The sequence below is a fragment of the Chiloscyllium punctatum genome, chromosome 26 (assembly GCF_047496795.1).
Source record: "Chiloscyllium punctatum isolate Juve2018m chromosome 26, sChiPun1.3, whole genome shotgun sequence".
NCBI classification, from domain to species: Eukaryota; Metazoa; Chordata; class Chondrichthyes; order Orectolobiformes; family Hemiscylliidae; genus Chiloscyllium; species Chiloscyllium punctatum.
In genome coordinates, this window is record NC_092764.1 from 60,292,334 (window position 1) to 60,316,229 (window position 23,896).

Genomic DNA, 23,896 nt, shown 5'->3' on the forward strand with positions numbered 1-23,896 from the left:
CTTTTTCAGGGGATAAAAATCAACACTCCAGCTAATTGTAATCTCCCCTCAATTAAAGGGAGTTTGCTCCTTCTCCTCACCCCACTCCAACTATTCACAGAATATGGGCACCATTAGCAATGCCAATATTTACTTGCCCATCCAAGTGCCATTGAGCTACACTTTTTTATGCCTGAGCTCTACACTGAAATGTATCATTCAACTGCAGTAAGGTCAACACTGTCTGCCAGCATTTTGAAGTTAGTACGCACTGTACACTAAACTGCAGCTTCTAGATCCTCTGATTTTGTATTTAAGTATTTTATACAGATCAGAACTTGACATGGGGAGAAAAAATAAGGCAATAAAGCAAACATTTACAAGCATTCTCAATTTATGCATGCAAATAGAGGTCAGCGCTCAAAATTTGAATGTTAATTTTTGCACAGATTAACTGGTAATTGGAGCCTTAAATGTCATTCTGAAGCGAACCAACTGAAATACCTAAATCAAGCGCTTTCATGTAGACACTGGATGATGCCAATTATTGGGACTGAATTGTGCCAATTATTTCAGTGGACCAGGCCATTCTTCAGTCAATTTCATTTAAGATTCCATAACCATCAATTCATCAAATTTTCATCTCCATAGATCTGAACTTTGGCTAGAGATTAAATAATCATGTTTAACTCCCTGTCTCCACATTATAAGTCTTTATGATCTCAAACTCAGGTAATCAAGCATGCAGATATTCCAGAAGAAGCCAGGAAATATTACCTCAAAGTGTGAATCACACATATCACTCCGATGCAGGGTTTCATAACAGGCAGGCACCTTATGTACATCTCCCCAATGACAGGAATGAAACTAAAACTTAAAACATAAATTGGACATAGGATTGTGGGAATGTTGTGTAGATTTTATTTTTCATAATTTTGAAATACATACTATACATCAACATACAGGATAGTCTGTTTAAAATGAGCTTTGTATCTTTTTGGTGTTAATCTCAGATCAACGTCTATTCAGTAAATTTAATATAAAAAGCATAATGTGCCTGTAAACATTTAACATTTTTCAAGAAACTGCATTACAAACAAATTCCATCTGTTCTCATTGGAACCTGGTGAAAGCCTGCCTACAGTGCATAGTGCAAAACACACTAGGACAGTTGAAAGATTATCCCCTTTTATTCAAGTGTACAAAAAATTGACTTGTAAGTTACTGACTTACATTGATGATACAGTATTTCATCTTCTAAAAGTCTGATTTTGTTTAGCTGTGCTGTTTTTCTTTTCAAACACTGCTTTAGTTCAAGGATCCATGCCATAGTTTAATTATACATTAGACTGAAACACGCTAGGATTTACATTATAATCAAATGCAGACAATCACTCTGGGTCAATTCCTCCAACCTCCTTTTTTTCATATGGCAATATAAAGACAATTCATTACATAAGGCAACATCCCAGTCACGTAGAAATATTGAACAGAGAAAGTAGAATACACAGCATTTGTACTTCATGTTGCAGTTCTGCCAGATAAAGATCATCAGACACACTTTCTCTTGTCCTTCCTCCACCTCTCCCTATATGTGTTTCTAACGAAGTAATTAGTTTCCCAACTGTGCTATCACAATGGACAATTTAGATTTTATCTAACAAGCTTGCATAAATAACAATCAGCCTTCTGAATGCCTTTTTAAATAAAACTGTTTGGACAACATGCTTTCATTTTCTCCACTTTGCACAGTTAATGAACGCTAAGTACATTTCATCTGGAAGGTGGAGTGGGCAAAAGAATAGAGGCAGAGGTTGTATACAGCAGCATAATTTCACTACTGGATTGTGACAATTATTAATTAAAATATGAAAACAACAGAACAAAAAGAAATTACAAGCTGCAAAAAAAAATTAAAACTTCCAATTAAGGTAAAAGCTAATAGTAAAACTGTTACTATTAATACTGAGAGCAAGATTATCTAAGAGGAATGTGGACCCAAAAAGACGATGTATCTGGTACTCAATTAGACGCTGAGGTAATGGGAGATTTATTAAACAAATATATCATAATCAACTTTATAATACAGGAAGAGATATAAAATACAAGTGATAGCTGAAGAATAAATCAAAGGGAGAATCTTATTGGATCCAATACAACTAATTTTTTAAAAATATGGTAATGGAGACATTAGTGGGAATTAGGAAAGATAAATCTCTAGGGTTTGATGGTTTCTTCCCAAGTGTTAAAATAATTGGTGAGAGAATTCAGAAGTGTTAGTCATAATCTTTCAAATTTCTTATTTCACTGATTGTTGGTTATATTGTGAATTCACTAACTTCAATCCATTATTTAAGTGGGAGACAGAACAGGTAAATTCTAGCCTGTCAGTTTAAGGGAAGTTACTGAGATCTGTCACCAGGAACTCAGTAACTAAGCAATTAAACAAAAATGAGCTGATCAGAAGGTTAAAATGGTTTTATTAAGCACAGGTTATATCTGATTAATTCAGTAGAAGTTATGAAAATGTCACTAATAAGGGGGATCTAGTGATATTATCCATGGCCCTCAATAAGTCTTTTTGATAAGACTTCACAAACCAAATAGCAAAATGTAAGTACACAGAATTTGAAGTAGACTTTTAATCTGTGCTTAAAATTGATTTGAAGATAGAAAACTAGGAGTAAAATAAAGGTTAGATACTCAAAGGGAATGCCACAAAGTGATGATGTTTACACAGTCAATCTCTCCATAACAATAAGTTTAGAGTCTGGAATTTGTTCTGGAACTTGACACTTTCTCAATAAATATTAATGACTTGGGTGAAAGAATAGTGTGGCATAACAAGTTTGTCAATAAAAATGTCAAGTTAGAAGGGACGGTGGAGTCATGCAGATTGGAGTAGGAAGTTGAAAAGACATTTTGTCTAATTAATTGCATAGTTAAAAATTTGGCTAATGGCGGATAAGTCTGGAATCATTCACTTTGGGCCGAAGAAACAAATTCTTATGTTTCAAATTCAACTGTTATCAAGTACTCAAATCATTACAAGTTAATAGATAGAAACAAAATTCAATCAAAAGGACTGAAAAAGTTGCCCTTATCTCAAGGGAGTTGAAGTATAAAGCAGAAGAATACTTTTCAGCTGTATACAGCCTTGGTCAGACCCCACCTGAAACACTGGATTCACTGTTTGGGCATCCCATTCCACCCGAAGAATCAAATGGCCCTACAGGTGTTGCAACACGAATTTCCCAGAATGATATCAAAAGGTTTATAGAGTCAAATTATGATTGTGTAAACTCAGCTTGTATTTCTGGAAGCAGAGATGCCAGGACCAAGAGAGACTGAAATCCTACCACAACACAAATTGAAGAATGTGGAGTTGAGGTGCAGATTAACCATGATCTAACTGAACAGAGGAAAAGGTTCAAGGGTCTGAATCATCTACTACTCTTTCTATCTTCCAGGTGATTCAATGTTTTAAAAAAAAACTATGAATCAGCATGGAAAGTTTAAAATAACTGATTTCTTTTAAAAATCACACTCAGGGCAATGGATACAAGTCGTGCTAAAACAGGGCAGTACTGAACAGAGATTATTCCTTCACATCATTGTCTTGTATGCTCAGTGGACATATGGCAAAATCACCTAGAGGAAATGACATCTGAAAGGTAATAAAAATGTGTCAACATGAGTATAAATCTGACATGGATAGTAATCAGGGTCTTACTGCCCTACAGATCAACCATTAGAACATCACTACTCATAAACTAACAGATGAGATGTCAGAGAATTCTTCTGCAACACCAATAAGCAAGTCATTATGGGGAAAATGAATCAGTATTGTAAGTTTTTTTGGGGGTAATTATATCAGCAACAGTACATTTTAATTATTCAAGTGGAGATTCTCCTTTCCCAATTTAGCTGTTCTTTCTTCTCATGCCATGCTCCAATCACAGAAGTCAACTGTGCCCAGGTTTCTTGACTAAAGCAGCTGCTTAACTGAGGGAGACCATGTGGCCTGCAGTGGCTCACCTGCCAAGCGTCACTTCCTGTCTGAGGGGAAATGATCAATTCCTGCTCCAATGAAAATAACCGAGGTCAGTTACATGAGAAAAAGCAGGTGTTAAGCAACATCCTGCCAAACAGCACTTGGTGACTACCCTGTCTGATAGCAATTTTAGTCAAACAAAATTTTAAAAAGAACAGGCAAAAGTGTGATATCATGCAGTTTTGGGATAATTTCCTTTTTGGCCCAAAGAATTAATCATTACACTAAAATCCCCAAATTCTTAATTAGGGTTTTGGCTTTGGTTTTCCATAGCAAAACGTTAACATTAAAATGTTCTCAGATGCAGATAAAGCATGAGTATTTTACACATTTTATTTTCATTCCCATTTAAAAAAATGCATTAAGTTTTAAGTGAGAATATTGATGATGCTGTAGATTTGCTTTAATAATTATGATTTTTACTGATTTGGGTTGTCTATTACAGATCCAGTAGGTGGTATCTGTGTTTGACAAAAGCAGTCAAATACTGCAAACAGCTGCAACTAGGTTCACACTGGATTGTGCCACAAACCACAGTTGTATTGCTGAGAAGAGAAAACAGTTAAATGTTTGCCACAGGTCAGCTGTTCAACTACAGAGCAGAAAGTGGACACTGTTTTATGAAGAAAAGGATTTGAGAGAGTCAATTTAACTTAAATTTAGATGCTTAGCTCCATTTTTATCTTCATATACACCTGGAAGGGAAAGTCCTTTTTCTTTGAAATAACTAACTTGATATGAAAGATTTGAGGTGAAAATAGAGTGGGGACAAACCACATTAAAAGCACTGTTAATTTCCTCATTCATCAAAGCTACCAAGAAACAGGCTGGAAAATAGTCAGCTCAATGAGAGCACCAAAAATGGTTTCAACTCAAGGCACTAGGACAGAGTAAATTAGAATAAGTACAAATTACAGCAGAGGCATTCAAAATTAAATAAGCTTAACTTTTGATTTTTTTTTACAACGTTCACCTTGAAAAATAGGACAGATCACCTGGTGAGAATTTGTATCAGAATAAAGCAGTGCAACAGCATCCAAGAAACTAAAAAAAAAGTACACAGAAAACAAAAAAGTGCATTGCTTTAAGTCATTATGAATGTGCTGTGTATCGTGCAACACCTTTAAAACAAAGTTTGTTTAAAAAAAAGTAAATTCTTGCTCCACTGACACTCCGTACCTGAAGTTTGAAATCTATCACAGATTACAAGGACCTCATCATTGTGACCTCTTTTGATAAGTTATTTAAAGAAACAGAGCACACAGTGAAACCATTACGAAAGTAGAAGGAAAATGTAAAGGTGATGCTAGAATAAAACGTGTAATAAAAACAGCAGCAACACAATCCTGCTACGTATTTCAGTTTCTGTATACACGGGAAAAGCCCCTAACCCACCACATTGAAACATTAATTTCACAATGACTGTACACAGTTCCAAGAAGTGCTAGGCCTACTCACATTGCTGGGAAAAGCACAATTTTCCTGCAGTAATATATCTTACACTCAAATTCGATACCCGTCATGCAGTAACTTGTAGTACCCAAAACTGCTAACAGCATGGTTTCAAATATATTTTGTTGACCACTAGTGCAATTTGTCTTGATTCTGAAATCTGCTCACAAACACCATTTTTACTATAAATGCTGGTGTGCATGGTCCTCATTTTCCTTCTAATGACTCATTTTCCAGTCACATCCTCCCATTCTTTGTAAAATGGCATCTCCGGTCTATTTCTTTTCTGTCTGTTCATCAACTATAAAACACTAGTTTTTGTTTTGGGGAACAAAAATTACTATTGAATTTACCAGTAAATGCTATGGCAGGGAATTAACTACCTGATACCCAGACTACTTGCGCCTAGCAAACTCAGGATTTCTCCCAATGTTTGCAGGGATCTGTGTACTAGCTCTGCTTGTGAGCCCTGGATGACCAGATAGAGCAGAGCATATCAATCCTAGCTTACATTACTTCTACCAACTTGCAGTCACTGTAAACACATTACTGAACGGCAGCAACAGTCCAAAGCTCTCGGGCTAACATTGCAAAGCCCTTTATGCTATAAACTGACCTTCCATTGTAAATGCAGTCCCTAAAGAAAGTGGAAAACTACCCACATCTGGGTCACGTGCAGGTCATTGCATTTCCTGAGACTTACTAAAAGCCTACGTCACCAAAGTAGTAAAAAAAAACTTTACATCATGCTGTAACTTTTCATTTGTGAAGAGATTTCTGTGAAAATAAAATTAGAAAAGGGAAATCTTAGCTCCATTTCTGTTTATCTAGCACAAATTAATGTAAATGCTCATTCAATAGTTTATTGAACATCGTGATGGTACACCATATCAAAACACCTTGACAAACAAAAGGGAGTATCTTCCTCCAGCTGTCATAAATACACCAGCCTGAATATTCAGGCTACATAACAAGCTGAAGTAAAATTGATACCTTTAACAGCAGGACAGATTCACTAGTCTCTAGAGGAAACTGCAGCCATAAAAAATCCACTAGGGCCTTGAGAGAAGGGCAAAAAAGAGATTTGAACCATCTCTTTAGGATGCCTGTGTCATTTTGTAGCACAGAGCTGAGGAGCTCAAGAAGACAGGATTCCAGGTTTAAACGTTAGTGCAGAGAGCGCTTCTGGCTGAAAATTGTCGACAAGGAACAGATCCTTTCATTAGAGGATTTAAATTTTTGGCAACATCTGTCACAAAGTGGGATGGAAAAAAGCCAGGAGAGTGCTCGTGTCTGTACACACATCAGCAAGAACACGCTGGCTACACTGGACACTGTGTAAACACATCATGGACACAACTACAAGCCCACGGACACTCAATGCTTTACATTCTGGCATTTTCAGAACTTGGTCAACACATGTGAAATTCCACTCTCCTTTGCTTTTATAACCTGTAGTGGTTGCCACCTTGAAGTCACATCCCAGAGACAAGTCTTTTGCACAGCACTCTCAAATCCAAAAAGCAATCATGCTCTGCTTGGCAAGTCCTTTTCTTCCCCTTTATTTCTGTACAGTCTTTTCAAAAAGAATCAGTCATTCCGTTATTCTGGGGCTGATGTGATCAATCTACCAGCTGGCGATCTACTCATGGCTTCCTTCTTTATCCAAATTTCATCTGGTTCTTTTTGTTTCTCTTGTTCAGAACTGGTTGCTGGAATTTCAGTTCAAGTGTATCAGATTCTTAACCTCCATGTAAGGGTTTATCCAAAGTGAGCAGAGTGCCCTGCAAGAAAGAAACAAAGTCAGTGTCTGCAACTTACTACTCAAGTTGTGATCCACACAAGTGAAATAAACATATCTTGCTCAGAGACATATTACTTTTTGTTTTCTCTAAAGTAGCTAATTTCCTTTATCAAGTTATAATTTACCTGCCTTTGCTTAAATTAAAAGTGAGAATATTACAACAGGATGCTGAAGGCACAATGACACACAAGATCGTCACACCTTTCATTAATACACTGGCCCAGATGTTCCTCCAATTTCTAAAATAATGACATAGATAGTGAATGTTGCCATTTAGTTTCCTAATCCCAATGTAGATAGGGTACTCTTCATTTTGATGCTCCTGGTGGATAACACTCCAGTGGAAATTAGACAAATCAAAGGGTTGAATCTAATGACCAAAGGCAAAAAGCTTTGTGATGAAATGTTGTTGCTCAGTCACCAATTCCTTCACTGAGCTGTCACCAGATATTAATTAAATAGACTAAAAATTTATCTTGTTGTCTCCAACATTTACAGAATTAGCAAAATATCCATACATCATGATGGTGCAGGTCAGCTGAAGTTTGATCACATAGGATTCAGGGAGAACTTGCCAATTGGATACATATTGTCTTAATAGCAGGAGACAGAGGAGTAATGGAGTGTTGTTTTTCAGACTGGAGGCGTGTGACCAGCCAGGGATTGGTACTGGGTCCACTTATGTTTGTCATTTATATAAATGATTTAAATGAGAATATTGAAGGCATAATTAGTAGATTTGCAGATGATATCAAAATTGGTGGTATACTGGACTGTGAAGAATTTGTCTAAGTTACAAAGTGATCTTGATCAATTGCGTTAAGGGGCTGAGGAGCGGCAGAGGGAGTTTAATTTGGATAAATGGGAGGTATTGCATTTGAATAAAAACAAACAAGGGCAGAACTTATACAATTCAAACTAGGGCCTTGGTTAGTGTTGTAGAACAGGGAGACCTAGATATTCAGGCACATAATTCTTTGAAGTTTACATCACATTTAGATAAGCTCCAAGAAGGCATTTAGCACACCTGCCTTCATTGCTCAGAGCTTGGAGTATTGGAATTGGAATGTCATGTTGAGGTTTTACAGGATATTGGAGAGTTCTATTCTGGAGTACTGTGTCCAGTTCTGGTTGCCCTATTATAGGAGAGATATTGTTAAGCTGGACAGGGTTCAGAAAAGATTTACCAGGCTGTTGCTGGGAATGGAGGGTTTGAGTTAGAAGGAGAGGTTAAATAGGCTGGGATTCTTTTACTGGAATGTAGGTGGTTGAGGGGTGATCTAATAGAGACTTAGAAAATCATGAGGGGTATAGGTAAGGTGAATGGCAGGTGGGGGATTTCAAGACAAGAGGGCATGTTTTTAAGGTGAGAGGAGAAAGGTTTTAAAAATGGGTGATTTTATTTATACAGAGAGTGGTTCATGTATGCATTGAACTTTCAGAGGAAGTGGTGGATGCAGGTACAGTTACAACATTTAAAAGACATTTTGATAAATACATGAATAGGAAAGGTTTGGTGGAATATGGGGAGAAAGTGAGGACTGCAGATGCTGGAGATCAGAGCTGAAAATGTGTTGCTGGAAAAGCGCAGCAGGTCAGGCAGCATCCAAGGAACAGGAGAATCGACGTTTCGGGCATAAGCCCTTCTTCAGGAATACGGGCCAAGCACAGACATGTAGGACTAGTTTAGTTTGGGATTATGGTCAGTGTAGAATGGTTGGACTTTTAGAGTCATAGAGATGTACAGCATGGAAACAGACCCTTCGGTCCATCCTGTCCATGCCGACCAGATATCCCAACCCAATCTAGTCCCACCTGACAGCACCCGGCCCATATCCCTCCAAACCCTTCCTATTCATATACCCATCCAAATGCCTCTTAAATGTTGCAATTGTACAAGCCCCCACCACATCCTCTGGCAGCTCATTCCATACATGTACCACCCTCTACGTGAAAAAGTTGCCCCTTAGGTCTCTTTTATATCTTTCCCCTCTCACCTTAAACCTATGCCCTCTAGTTCTGGACTCCCCAACCCCAGGGAAAAGACCTTGTCTACTTATCCTATCCATGCCCCTCATAATTTTGTAAACCTCTATAAGGGCACCCCTCAGTCTCTGACGCTCCAGGGAAAACAGCCCAGCCTGTTTAACCTCTCCATGTAGCTCAGATTCTCCAACCCTGGTAACATCCTTGTAAATCTTTTCTGAACCCTTTTGAGTTTCACAACATCTTTCCGATAGGAAGGAGACCAGAACTGCACGCAGTATTCCAACAGTGGCCTAACCAATGTCCTGTACAGCCGCAATATGACCTCCCAACTCCTATACTCAATACTCTGACCAGAAATACTCTGAAAGAAACATATCATTTAAAACCTGTAACTTGGAAAAAACAAGTTCTCCAAAACAAGTTCTAAAAAGTCCTTTCAAACTGTAAATCACAGCAGACACTCAATTAAACTAGGCTAATTCAAAGATCACTGAACTGTGTTACCTCAGCAATCATAAAGGGAGGCATCTAGAATTTAATTAACCCAGGTCTTTCGTTAAAAATGACAATTCAAAACGTCTGTGAAAACAGAGAAAAGAATTTCAAAGTAAGTAACACTTTGCCTGATGGAACAATGACTCGTTTGCAACTAACACAACAGCCATTATGTGAGGTTGTGATAATGACAGGTTGTGAAAGCTATTTTGTGCAGAAGGCTTAGGAAGGGTTCTTGGCCAAAGGGAGCACATGGGGGAAGACCTTTAGAAATCAACTGTGTTATGGCAGAAGAATCTGGGTAATCTCCAAGCACAGAGTCAGAGAGATGTACAGCATGGAAACAGACCCTTCGGTCCAACCCATCCATGCGACCAGATATCCCAACCCAATCTAGTCCCACCTGCCAGCACCTGGCCCATATCCCTCCAAATCCTTCCTATTCATACACCCATCCAAATGCCTCTTAAATGTTGCAATTGTACCAGCCTCCACCGCATCCTCTGTCAGCTCATTCCATACACATACCACCCTCTGCATGAAAAAGTTGCCCCTTAGGTCTCTTTTATATCTTTCCCCTCTCACCCTAAACCTATGCCCTCTAGTTCTGGACTCCCTGACCCCAGAGAAAAGACTTTGCCTATTTATCCTATCCATGCCCCTCATAATTTTGTAAACCTCTATAAGGTCACCCCTCAGCCTCTGATGCTCCAGGGAAAACAGCCCCAGCCTGTTCAGCCTCTCCCTGTAGCTCAGATCCTCCAACCCTGGCAACATCCTTGTAAATCTTTTCTGAACCCTTTCAAGTTTCACAATATCTTTCTGATAGGAATGAGAAAATGTCTTTCTTTCCCAAATCTTACTTAGTCCATCTACGCAGTCAACTAACTATTTGACTTCAGAAGCTATCATACCTTCTGCAACTTCTACTTTTAACGGCTTTACTTTGGAAGGCCTATAATGATTTGAGAGACTGACATTGTTTTTATTTTTACAAGTACATTTATCCTGTAACAAAACTGCTCCTTTAACATCATTATGCACACCTTGTCTTCTTTTCTCCCCCAGACAGGTTATAAATGTCACAGACTCCGAGAAGTCTGGAGCTTGAAAGTCTTAGGGCTAATTTGATAATAACGAACAGACAGAAGGCTTTCAAGTTTTTGAAAACACTTGTACAATAAAAGTGGAGTGGCCAGTTCTCCCAACTCAGCTTTTCTCTGATTTGGTATTTTGTTTTTGAAGCAGTAGTGTGGAAGAGCTGCTGGAACCCCCCCCCACCCCCCACCCCCACCCCCACCCCTAACTCTCTCTCTCTCTCTCTCTCTCTGAGACTTCTAACCTGTAAGGATTTGTGTTTGATTTTACCTTTTGTTTTTGGAAATTGTTGCAAGTATTTGGAACAGCATCATTAGGTTGGGATGATCTATAGGGCTTTTGGATAGTTAAGTTATTCGGTATTCTGTTTCTGTTGCTTGTGTTTCATTCAGTAATCTTGTAAATAAATTGTTTTGTTTAAAACTAAGTGGTTTAACCAGCTGATTCTCTCTTGGAATATCCAGTTAACAACTGCTTAAAACAACACACAAAGTTAGGTTCTGAGCTACCTTCTTGAAATGTTTTGAGGGGTCTGGCCTGGTCCATAACAACAACACTTACCTACTTTTAACCTTTGCATGTATATTTTTAGCTACTACCCTGACCATGTTTGCTTGTATAACAACAACAGTAGTTCTGCAATTTAGGACTAAAGTTTGTTGCTGATCATTTTTAAATAGAAACATTTGTGAACTCCAAGGGGCTATATATAACCATAAACAAACTGTTAGTTCACAGACCATTCTGAGAACAACCTTGTGAGGTTGTGGTGCTCGAATTACAGCTACCTTGAAAAAATAACTTTTTTTAATCATCACTAGTAATACTGGTACCAGCACAGCCTTTGAACTCTGTTGCAGAACTGTTTATTTCCAAAACAAAATGTAAGGTGGACAAAGATAAATACTTACAAAATTATTATAATTGGAATGGCAAAGTAGGAAAAGGATTCTCTGTCATAGAATCATAGAGATGTATAGCACAGAAACAGACCCTTCGATTCGACTCGTCCATGCTGACCAGATTTCCTAAATTAATCTAGTCCCATTGGCCAGCACTTGGCCAAAATTCCTCTAAACGCTTCCTTTTCATATACCCATCCAGATGCTTTTTAAATGTTGTAATTGTACCAGCTTCCACCACTTCCTCTGGCAGCTCATTCCATACATGAATTATCCTCAGCGTGAAAATGTTTCCCTTTAGGTCCATTTTATATCTTTCCTTCTCATCTTAAACCTATGCCCTCTAGTTCTGGACTCCCCCACCCCAGGGAAAAGACCTTGTCTATTTAGCCCATCAATGCCCCTCATGATTTTATAAACCTGAGGTCACCCCTCAGCCTCTAATACTCCAGGGAAAACAGCTCCAGCCCATTCAGCATGTCCCTATCGCTCAAATCCTCCAACCCTGGCAAGATCCTTGTAAATGTTTTCTAAACCCTTTCAAGTTTCACAACATCCTTCAAAAAGGAGGAAGACCGGAATTTCACACAAAATTCCAAAAGTGGCCTAACCAATGAAGTGTACAGTCGCAACCTAACCTCCCAACCCCCATACTCAATTCTCTGGCCAATAAAGGCAAGCATACCAAACGTCTTCTTCACTCTCCCCGTTGACTCCACTCTCACGGAACTATGAACCTGTACTCCAAGGTCTCTTGTATCCATGGATTGCAAGTAATTCCTCACAATATAACATTTCATATGATTTGACTGCAAATATTCTTGGGATGCAATTTAAAGCATCCCGTTTTCAACTTCTGAAATTATTTTGTTGGAAAGTAGTTAGCTCTTTACATCTTCTATCGTAATCTTTTCGCCATTCCTTTAAAATTAAAGAGGTAATTATTATTAATAGACTAATGTTCTTCTTTGATCTTCATCAAACATCGAATGCCCTTTGAAAGCCAGATCATTGAATCGTAGAATGGTGATAGCACAAGTTGAATTTGTTTGGTCCACTGTTCCCAAGCTGACTGTGAGATGGGGTGGATCAGCTCGTACCACTCCCATGCCCTTTACCTGTAGGCCTGTAACTTTGCTCTCCTCAGATATTTATTCAATTCCTTTTTAGAAAGATAATTGCATCTGTCTCCATCACACACTCTGATGGCACATTTCAGATGCTTACCTTGCTCAGTTAGTTGCTACAGATCTTTGTATGTTTGGATTTTGCATGGGATATCAGGAAAAATACTTATTAGTTACACTGAGTTGAGACAAGGGAAACTGAAGTAATAAATTACCTCATAGCCACAGTATCAGCTCCACTGAGCCAGGTTTTACTGTGATCTGTATTTGAAGGCCATCAATGCTTTATTACATTCACAATTAGCTGGGCTTTTTGATCAGCAGGTTCTTTAAAATAACGTAGTCTGAGATGTTAGCTTATCTTCCTTCTTTAGGTACTGTTAGAAATATTCTGCACTTTGCTTTTTAATGCAAGTGAATAAAATTTGATAACGTGCTTGACTAATTGCAAATTAAATATGGGTAATTAATAACTACTTACCAATTATTTGACAGAAAATATTTATTTAGCAAAAAATAGCACGAGTGCTGCAATGTTTCTTATTGTTGAATGGTTTCAGCAAGTACACAGGGAAAACATATTCAGCATCTTATACTTGTACACATTCCCCTTAGAATAATGTCTCTTTACAGACAGCATGACAGGTACTGAACAGAAAATGAAGGGAATAACGTGATGAGAAGACAAATTAGAGAAAGGAAAATCAAGGAGGTTTCTGTAAAAGAAATGCTGATGAAAACTTTCAGACAGAATTGCAGTGAGCAGGGATATTGTGGCAGAAAGGTAGGCCTGATGTAGGAACAGATCAAGCGGGAAGCAACAGACAACTGAGAGCCAGGGAAAGGAAAGTATGGTTGAGCATTAACTTTAGCAGATAGTACGATTTGTAGAGGAGTTGTGAACGGTAATAGGAGCTTATATATGAAAACAAGTTAAAAGCTGTAAGGATTCACAACAATATCTTGTTAAAAGATTTGTTACTATATAGGAAAGTACCGCATGAGGCTCAGTAATTTCCTTTAGTCAACTTTCCCAAAGTTATCAGCCTTCAAGTAATCAGAAATGCTCACAAGGAATGCTGTGTGTTTCTTTATAAGTGTGAGTTCATCCTTTTAAACTATGGTTTTTAGTCTTTTTTCAGTACAATGATAGCAGAATAGGTCACTGATCTACCCACTGTGTGGACAAGGTTGAGAGTGAATATTCCAATATTTGTGCATCCCTTACTTGCAAGGCTTGGTGCCACCTGAAGATGGCAGTATTTAAATTCAAAATTGAGTTATGTGGAAGAGGTTATATTGAAACCGTGAGAGAGCTTGCACTTTAAGCAGCACATTCAACCTGCTGGGTTTTAGCATAGGATAGTTGAATATTTTTTCCAACAAGCTAAGAATGGAAATAACAATGGTGGAGAGTCCTTTCAGGATGGCTAAAGAAGACAAAGGAGAAATAAATAGAAATATAAAGACAATAAAAAAAGTTTGACTTAAGATATTCTTAAATGTGTTAAGTAGTGGAGTTCTGTAATCACTCATGCTTTTAATCATTCAATATTAGTTTCCTATTTGCATCTGGATGGATCTCTTTGAGAATTGCAAAGTGTCACAGGATCATAGATTTGTAGATGACAGCCATTCAGCCCATTGTGTACGCACTGGCTCTTTGCATTTTAAACTTGGTGCAAGTTTCTTGCCTTTTCCCTGTAAAACTGTTAATTGTTTCTTTTTAAATAATTATCTAATGCCTTCTTGAATGCCTCAACTGAACCTGTCTCCATCACACTTCCAGCAGTGTATTCCCTGCACTATTTGCTGCGTGAAAAAGTTCTCTTGAAAGTTGCATTGGCTTTTTTTTTGCAAAACACTTTTAAGCCCATGCGCCCTGTGGTTCACAATCCTCTTATGAACGAGAATAGTTTTTCCCGATCTACTCTGTCTAATCACCTACTGATTGTGGAAACCTCTACTGAATCTTCATTTAGTCTTCTCCTTTTCAATCAAAACAGTCCCAACTTCTACAATCTATCCTTATTACCGAAGTTTCTCATTCCTGGAAATATTCTTGTAAGCTCCTTCTGTACTCTATCCAATGCGTTCACATTGTTCCTAAAGTGTGGCACCTTGAACCGTACAATACTCCAGCTAAAGCCTAACCAGTGTCCTATACAAGTTGACATTTTCTCCCTGGTCTTATTAAAGGGCGTTTGGAACATTATACGGTTTATTAATTGTTTCTTTACCTGTCCTGCACCTTTAATTACTTATGCAAATATACACCAGGGTCACCCTATTCCAGCACACTCTTTGGAATAGTACCTTTTACTTTGTACTGTCTCTCCATGTTTTTGTATCAAATTCTACCACCGCATACTTCTCTGTATTGAACTTCAATTGCCACGTGACCGCACACTCCTCCAATGTCCATTTGAAGTAGACAGGATTTATACCAAGAATAGACTGTTGGTAATATATTCTAAATTGTTCAAATTGTAGCTAATTCATGAGTGTTCATAATTTACAAGACAGAAAATATTATTTTGTAATACGTTCACCAATGTTCCCTCTAAGATGTGTAATTAACAGGTTCCTGCACAGATTGCACACAGGTTGGTCTTTTGCAGTCACTGTGCACACAGCAATATAACAACGATTTAAAGGCTCACACATCTGAATGAATTGGTCACACACACTTTTGCCCTCATTATTCCATACAGTTCATACTGACATTAGTATAATCTGTACAAGGAATTAACAATTCCAAGTAATTTTTAAAAAAGCAGCCAGTAAATGCTAACATCACTGAATGCTGTACATATCCTATGAAGTTTCAGATGTCACAGCAAATATTAACATTTGATGCTTCACTATGATTTGTTTTATCAGTGTTAAACTGATGTACGTGTAAACTGATATTCATGAGACATAACTAATTTCTCTGACATGCAAGGTGGAAATTGATATTTAAGGCATGATTATTCATTAAATGAGCGCAAAGTAAAAAACCACTTTGGGGGAATTCAAGATGGCTGCAACCCAGTAGGTCTGCCTTGCTGAGCTCTGCATCAGAACTCAGACAAAGTGGGGCACTCACCCTCACTTTATTACCTAATGTGGGAGAAATACTTATTTTTGATCCCTAGAACTGTCCTATGTTAGTTTAAAATTAGGAAAATGACCAAAGGGAAGGGAACACAAGCAGGGAAATCCCCGCACCAATGGATGCGCGGGTGGTCGCAGCGTTGGCCTCTGCAATCACCCCAGGGGACCTACCTATAGAGCAGAGCCTGATCTTGGAGTTTGTGAAACTCCGAGGATTGATTCATCGATGGAGGAGACCCAGGCCAGGCTTGAACCGATCTCGGTCATGCTGCAGAAGCACGACCAGGAGATCCAGCATCACGGGCAGCGTGTCGGGGATGTGGAGCAACGGGTTGCGGCCTCCGAAACTGTGGCGTGTCGGGCCCAGGCCTTGGAATGGTGGATATGGGCCTAGGAGGATCAGGTCGACAACCTCGAAAATTGAGGAGGAAGGTCAGCTGGTCAACCTCTTGGAGCAATGGCTCCCACAGTTTTTGAAGCTGGAAGTCGGGGTAGGCCGGGTGCAGGTCAAGTGGGCCTACAGGGTTGCAGTGCACAGGTCTGGTTTGGACCAGCGCCCTCACCCACTCCTAGTGCGACTCAAGCTAATGGGGCTGGAAGCCTCAAGGGACTGGGAAGGATCCTCAGGTTCTCATATACAAGGATCACATGAATTATGTTTTTCCAAGACTTCTCGCTGACCGTGATCCGGATGTGGAAGGCCTTCAATGAGGTAAAAAGGAGGCTGAGGGATTTAAATATCCAGTATTCGGTTAGATATCCGGCAATGCTACGTTTTAGCTACGGATTGTCCGTGTTCAAAAGGCAAAAGACTTCTTGGATGTTTTAAAATAGACTGACTGGCTTGAATTATTTGGACAATTATGTTTATTGTTTTCTTCTCTGTAATTTGCATGGTTTACCTGGTTGTTGGGGGGCCGGTCTTGATTTTTTAAATATATGTCGGGGTCATAAATAGTTTCCTTTTTGCTTCTTTTTCTCTCTCCTCTCCTTTCTCTCTCCCCGTTCCTGTCATCCTTTGTTTTCCTTTTTTTAAAATTATTTCCTTTTGTTTTTCTTTTGTTGGAGGAAGCGGGGAGGGGTTATATATTTTTGTTCTACCAGGATTGCCTAGGATTTCAGTATGGAGGGGACAGGTTGAGTACCCACTTTTAACTTTCGTGCTATAAGATGTTTTTTTCCCTTACTTTGTGTTGTCTGGGGCAGGGCATGGCTTCAGCTAGAAGGAATCTTGAAGGAATTAATGGGTGGCATGAGTGGACCCCTGTAGACAGAGGAAAAGTCTCCATTCATTTGTTTTAAATATGTTGGTATGTTGTAGAAGTAGCTGTTAGAAGTATAGATTTGGTAGTTTGGGAATTTGTATTTTTAAATTTATACAAACTGTTTATGGTTTTCACTCAGCGCACTATGAAATGTGTTCTTCCTCCCGGGGGGTTCACGGACTGTTTTGAATGGTCATGGCTAACCATTCGTTTAACTGGTGTACCTGGAATGTTAATGGGAACCATTCACCAATTAAGAGAAAAAAGATACTGTCAAGCCTTAGAAAAGAGAAGGTCAATGTAGCCTTGCTGTAAGAAACACATTTAACCGATAAGGAGCATTTGAAGTTGCAACAGGGAGGGTTCGGCCAGGTGTTTTTCTCATCCTTTAATTCAAATGCTATTCTCATTCAGAAGAATACCCCATTTCAAATGTTAGGCCAAATCAAGGATGAGTGTGGATGATTTATCATTCTTAAAGCTTTAGTACATCGAGAGGAATATGAGATTTTGAATGTATACTGTCCCCCCCCTCCCCCTCCCGGCGCACCCCCTTAAAGTTTTAACGATACACTTTCCAGGTTGATAGCCCTTGGTGCAAATGATGCAATTACAGGGGAGACTTTAATTGTATTATTAACCCTGAAGTGGACAGGATGCCTAGGGGTCTTGCAGGTATATCCCCACAATCCAGGCAGTTGGTGGACTGAACAGGGAGTTGGGGTTGGTGGATGTGTGGAGATGTCTTCACCCAAAGGTAGGGATTTCATCTTTTTTTCCTAATCCACATTAAGAGTTATACTAGAATTAACATGTTTTTGTGTCCCATTGACCTTTCTGAATTCGGTGCTGTCTGGCAGAATAGGAAACATCGCTGTTTCCAATCAGGTGGCAGTGTACATGGAGGTCAAGGCCAGTGGTAACGGGATAGGCTCGCGGCACTTGCGCATGGACCCTTTCCTTCAGAAAGATAGTATGGTTACAGAGTATTTTTCGTGGGAATTTGAAATCTTTTGGGACATTAAATTGGGTATGGCCAGTAATCCATTGCAGCTTTGGGAGACTGCCAAGTCCTATGCATGGGGTTTGATTATTTCTTACTCTGTGAACTGGAAGCAGCAGAGTTGAGAGCAGCAATGTTTGCTTGAGGCTCGCCTGAAGGTAGCTGAGTCAGCACACTTTGATAGACCATCTGTAACCAAATTGCAGTGGATTACAGCCCTCAGGGCTACTTTGAATGCTGCATTCACCCAGACAGCAAAGAGAGAAATGTCTTTTGCGAAACAGAGATTATTTGAGAGTATGGTGATAAACCAGGTAGATATCTAGCGTACTTGGCCAGAAAGAAAAATGCCCCCAATCACATCCATCAGAGTGTGTGCTGGTACTCTTATGTGTAATGCCAAAAAGATTAATGCAGAATTTAGGAAATTTTACTCTTGAGCTGTACCGGTCAGAGGGCTGTGAGGACAGATTGATGAAGATGGAATCCTTTTTTGTTTAAAAAAAAAGGAGCCTGGACCTTCTGGGTGTAACTTCAAAGCAGGTGTCCTTTCTGAATGTCCCCCTGACAATTCAGGAAATACAGATGGTGGTGAGGCTGCTCCAGAGTGGTAAAGTGCCTGGTCCAAATGGATTTCAAAGTGAGTTTTATAAGGAATTTATAGACATACTAGTTGGGCCACTCCTGGATACGTCCAATTACCCATATAGTCAGAACTGCCTCCCATCTTCTTTGAGAGAAGCAAATATTTCTCTTATTCTTAAGAAAGGAAAAGCCCCAGAGGATTGCACTTCGTACAGGCCGATATCATTACTTAACGTGGATTATAAAATTCTGTCGAAAATACTGGTATTAAGACTAGAGATGGTATTGCCTTTCATTGTAAAAGGAGGATCAGACAGGTTTTATCAAGCGCTGTAGGTCCACCAACAACATTAGAAGAGTTTAGGGTATAGCTTTGCTCGCTGAGCTGTAGGTTTAATATCCAGACGTTTCATTTCCTGGCTTGGTAACATCATCAGTGGCGACTTCCAAATGAAACAAAGCTGTTGTCTCCTGCTTTCTATTTATATGTTTGTCCTGGGTGGGGTTCCTGGGGTTTGTGATGATGTCATTTCCTGTTTGTTTTCTGAGGGGTTGATCGATGGTATCTAGATCTATGTGTTTGTTTATGGCATTGTGGTTGGAGTGCCAGGCCTCTAGGAATTCTCTGGCATGTCTTTGCTTAGCCTGTCCCAGGATAGATGTGTTGTCCCAGTCGAAATGGTGGTTTTTTTCATCCGTGTGTAGGGCTACGAGGGAGAGAGGGTCATGTCTTTTTGTGGCTAGCTGGTGTTCGTGTATCCTGGTGGCTAACTTTCTTCCTGTTTATCCTACGTAGTGTTTGTGGCAGTCCTTGCATGGAATTTTGTAGATGATGTTGTTTTTGTCCATGGGTTGTACTGGGTCTTTTAAGTTTGTTTGAGTGTGTTGCTGGGTTTGTGTGCTACTAGGATTCCAAGGGGTCTTACTAGTCTGGCTGTCATTTCTGAAATATAAATAGAAAGCAGGAGACAACAGCTTCGCTTCACTTGGAGGTCACCACTGATGATGTTACCTAGCCAGGTAATGAAACGTCTGGATATCAGACCTACAGCTCAGTGAGCAAACCTACACCCTAAACCTCAACCTGAGCTACAAACCTTGCACATTAGAAGAGTATTAAATATGCTCCAAGCATGCCAGCAAAGATCGATTCCATGTTTGGTAGTCTCCCTAGATGCAGCGAGAGCATTTGACTGGGTGGAGTAGCCGTACCTTCTTTATGTCCTGGAACAGTTTGGTCTTGGTTTTTGCCGAGCGGGTGGCAGTGTTATATTGTGACCAGAAAGCAGTGGTTCTCAGTAATGGCCTCAGTAAAGGTCAGATAGTTTTAGTATCAGCAGAGGCTGCCGACAAGGGTGCCCTCTCTCGCTTCTATTATTTACGTTGGTATTTGAGCCGCTGGCGGAGGCCATCCGGAGGGATCCCAACATAATTGCTCTGGAGGTTATGTCAGGCAGGTAGAAAATCACCCTCTACGCAGATGCGTCCTTCTTTTCTTAACTGATCCAATGACATCTGTGCCCTATTTAATACGAGTGATTCATCTATTTGGCTTGTTCTCAGGGTATAAAATTAATTTCATGAAGTCAAAGGCCATGCCTGTGGGGGGCCTTACTAGTATATCCAATATTGGGGATGGAACCAGCTTCCCTTTCCGGTGGTCAAAGGGAGGTTTCCTGTATTTAGGCATTTTTATCACCCTGGTCTTCGATTAATTATATAACACTAATTATGTGCAGTTGTGAGAGAAGATAAGGCAGGACCTTCAGCGCTAGGAGGATCTTCCAATATCTTGGTTGGGTAAGAATAGCTCTGGTCAAAATAAATGTTGTTCCTCGTTTATTATATCCCATGTGAATGCTCCCTTTGATGCTTCCAAGGCAAGCACTATGGAGGTTTTGCAGTTGGCTTGGATCTTTTATCTGGCATCATAGGCGGCCTCTTATTAAGCTGGACAAATTGCAGCTCACACAGGGGAGGTTAGTTTTGGATTTCCCAGTCTTGAAGAAATATCAGTTGAGTTCCTTACTATCCTATGTGGCTGACCGGGCCTACCAGGACTTGCAATCAATTTAGGTTGGACATTGAGGCCTCCCAGAAAAAAATGCCCCCCTCATCAATTTATTGTTTATGGACAAGATGAGCACTGTTATCGACCATAGTAAAAACCAGATTGTCCATAACATAGTTAAAGCATGGAGAATGATGCGGCAAGGTGAGGGCAACTTAGAAAAAACTTCTCCTTTCACACCCATAGTGGGAATGTTGGATTTCTGGCTGGAGTCAATGGACTCTGGCTTTAAGTTCTGGAAGTCCAGAGGAATCTCCTGTTTGGGAGATTTATTTGAAGGGAGGTCACGATGTCTTTCAAGTTGCTGAGTCAGAAATTTGAGCTACCTAGGAGAAACCTGTTTCCAGGTTAGGGACTTTATACAAAAAAGACTACATTGATGGTTAGTTCCTATAAATTGGATAGGAAAAGGAGTGTGTTTCGGTCCACGGGCACTGTTTGTCAGCAGCCTCTATCGCTTGTTAGGAAGTCATGCTTCAAAGGGCATGGAGTGACTATACAGAACCTGGACTCAAGAATTGGGGTTGGAAATTTCATCAGAGATGTGGGAGGATATTTGAGAGAATGTTAGGAAGATTTCGATTTGTAACAGGACCCAGGCTATCCAACTGAAGATACTCCACAGGGCTCACGTGGCACCACAGCAGCTTGCAAAATTCAAGACAGGAATGTCTTGAATGTGCCCCAAATGCAAAATAGATGTTGGCACTCTTACTCATAGCTTGTGGTCATGGCACAAGCTCCGCAGGTATTGGGATGCCACAGCATGCATTTTGGTAGTAGTTTTGGGAACTGAAGTTGGATCTGGTGTCCCTCCTGTTGGATCTTCCAAATCTCTCCTCTCTGGATGTGCATGGGAAGAAATTGCTTAATATTCTTTCATTTTGTGAGAGGAAGAGCATTCTAATGAGCTGGGTGTCAGAGAATTCCCTCGGGACTTACGGGGTGGCATAGATTAGTTATGGAGCACATCCCCCTGGAATTCGTTCCGATTATGGTGCACCAGAAAATAGAACTGTTTTATCAAACATGGCGGCTTTCTGAATTATATTGATGCAGACTTGTCAGCTGTATTGCTCAGGACCTTTGTGTAGTCATGAGGGCTATATCTGGTGGTCCAGGGGCCCCTGGGTGGGGGGGGAGAAGGTGGGGGGAGAAAAATCCTGAATAAATATGGGTTTGCTTACTCATACTCCCAGTGATGGGAGCTTCGGTGGGAATGCGCTGAGTGTCGTCACTTAATTGACTAGAATTTAAGTTACCTTGGTATAACTTGGTTAAATTTTATTCTGGCTATTTTTTTCCTCTAGCTGTTTATTGAATTGTAGTTTTTGTAGGGTTTTTCTTTCTCTCTCTTGTTTTAGCGACTTGTGGAGTAGAGTAGTAGTTTGTTTACTGCTATTGTCATTACATTATAAAGTTGTCATACTATTTTGTAGTGATCTTGTAATTTTGTAAAAAAAACTTAGAAATCTTTGCTCCTCAATAAAAATATTTACAAAAAAAAACCACTTTGTAACATTTTAAACAATCCATTTATAATCTTTTTACATACACTTCAACCCAACTATCCCTTTAGGTCCCTCTCTTCCCTGGCCCACAATTCGTTACCTCAAGGCACAGTATTTCCCCCCACTTTAACAGGCCATTAAGCTGGGTATTCAACTCTGGTTCAATGAAGAATGCAGCAGGGCAAGCCAAGAGCGGCACCAGGGCATGTTATTATCTAGTAGCACCCAAGGACAATTGGAACTAAGAAATAGGTCATGGTTATCTATTAATTGACTGTAACTGGGTGAGAACTTGACTGGATCCATATGGGTCAAAGTAATCAGTGTTGAGAGTGTGGTGCTGGAAAAGCACAGCTGGTCAGGCATCATCTGAGGAGCAGGAGAGTTGATGTTTCAGGCAAAAGCTCTCCTGTTCCTTGGATGATGCCTGGCCAGCTGTGCTTTTTCAGCACCACAAGCTAGACTCTAATCTCCAGCATCTGCAGTCCTCACTTTCTCCTAGTCAAAGTAATCATTTGGGTTGGGAATAAAATTTTGACTAGAAAAGCACATGCCTGGACTCCATTTAACAAACATTTTAACCTATAGTGTTTATCAAGGCATTCCTAAAAATACGGCACCTGATGGAGCTATAACACAGGACTACCTATATGTCAAACAGCGAAAGCAGCTATATAAATGGGGCTAAGTGATCCTTCAACTGACCTATCAAGTAAAAAGTTTGCAGTCCTGCCACATCCAGTCTTGAATGATGGTGGAATTAAATAACAAACAGGAGATGGAGGCTCTCCCCAAGTATCCCTATCCTCAGTGATGCAGGAGATCGTTACAATCGTGCAAAAGACAAAGCTGATGTATTTGCATCAATCCTCAGCCAGAAATGGGAAGAAATGGGGGTCCTCAGTATCATAAGTCAAAAAATGGCTGAAGATACTTGCTACTGCAAAGGCTATTTTCCAGCAATAGTACTGAAGACTTGAGCTCTAGAACAAGCTGTGTCCCGCCAATATGGATATCCAAGCTGTTCTATTAACATCACTGGCATCTACTCAGCAACATACAAAATTGTCCAGGTTTGTCCTGTGCATAAAAACAACACAACCAATTATTGTCATATCAATCTACTTTTGATATCATACCAAGCACAAAGAAAAATGACTATGGTTGTTGGAGGTCAGTCACCTCAGCAGGAGTTTTTCAGGATAGTGCTTTAGAGTTAAACATCTTCAGCTGCTTCATCAATGATCATCATAAGGTCAGAAGTCAGGCTGAGGGCACAATGTTCAGCTACTGAAGTACAACAATATCAATGTTTGGACTGACAAGTTTCACTAACAGTCTTACCACACAAGTGTCAGGCTCCAACGTCCCCAGCAAGACAGAATCTAATCATCTCCTCTGGACAGTACCGCTGAATCACCCACTATCAACATCTTGGGGTTACCATTAACCAGATACCTCT

The 23,896-nt window shown here is 39.8% G+C and overlaps 1 protein-coding gene across 1 annotated transcript in view; it reads right to left on the reverse strand.

Moving 5' to 3' along the window:
- Positions 1 to 877: 877 nt before the first annotated feature.
- The window catches only part of znrf1 (zinc and ring finger 1), a 268,770-nt gene continuing 245,751 nt past the window's right edge, over positions 878 to 23,896 (reverse strand). Inside the window, exon 5 of the mRNA XM_072547527.1 lies at positions 878 to 7,269. The gene's annotated coding sequence lies outside the window, so the exon portion shown is untranslated. The remainder of the gene's footprint in view (positions 7,270 to 23,896) is intronic.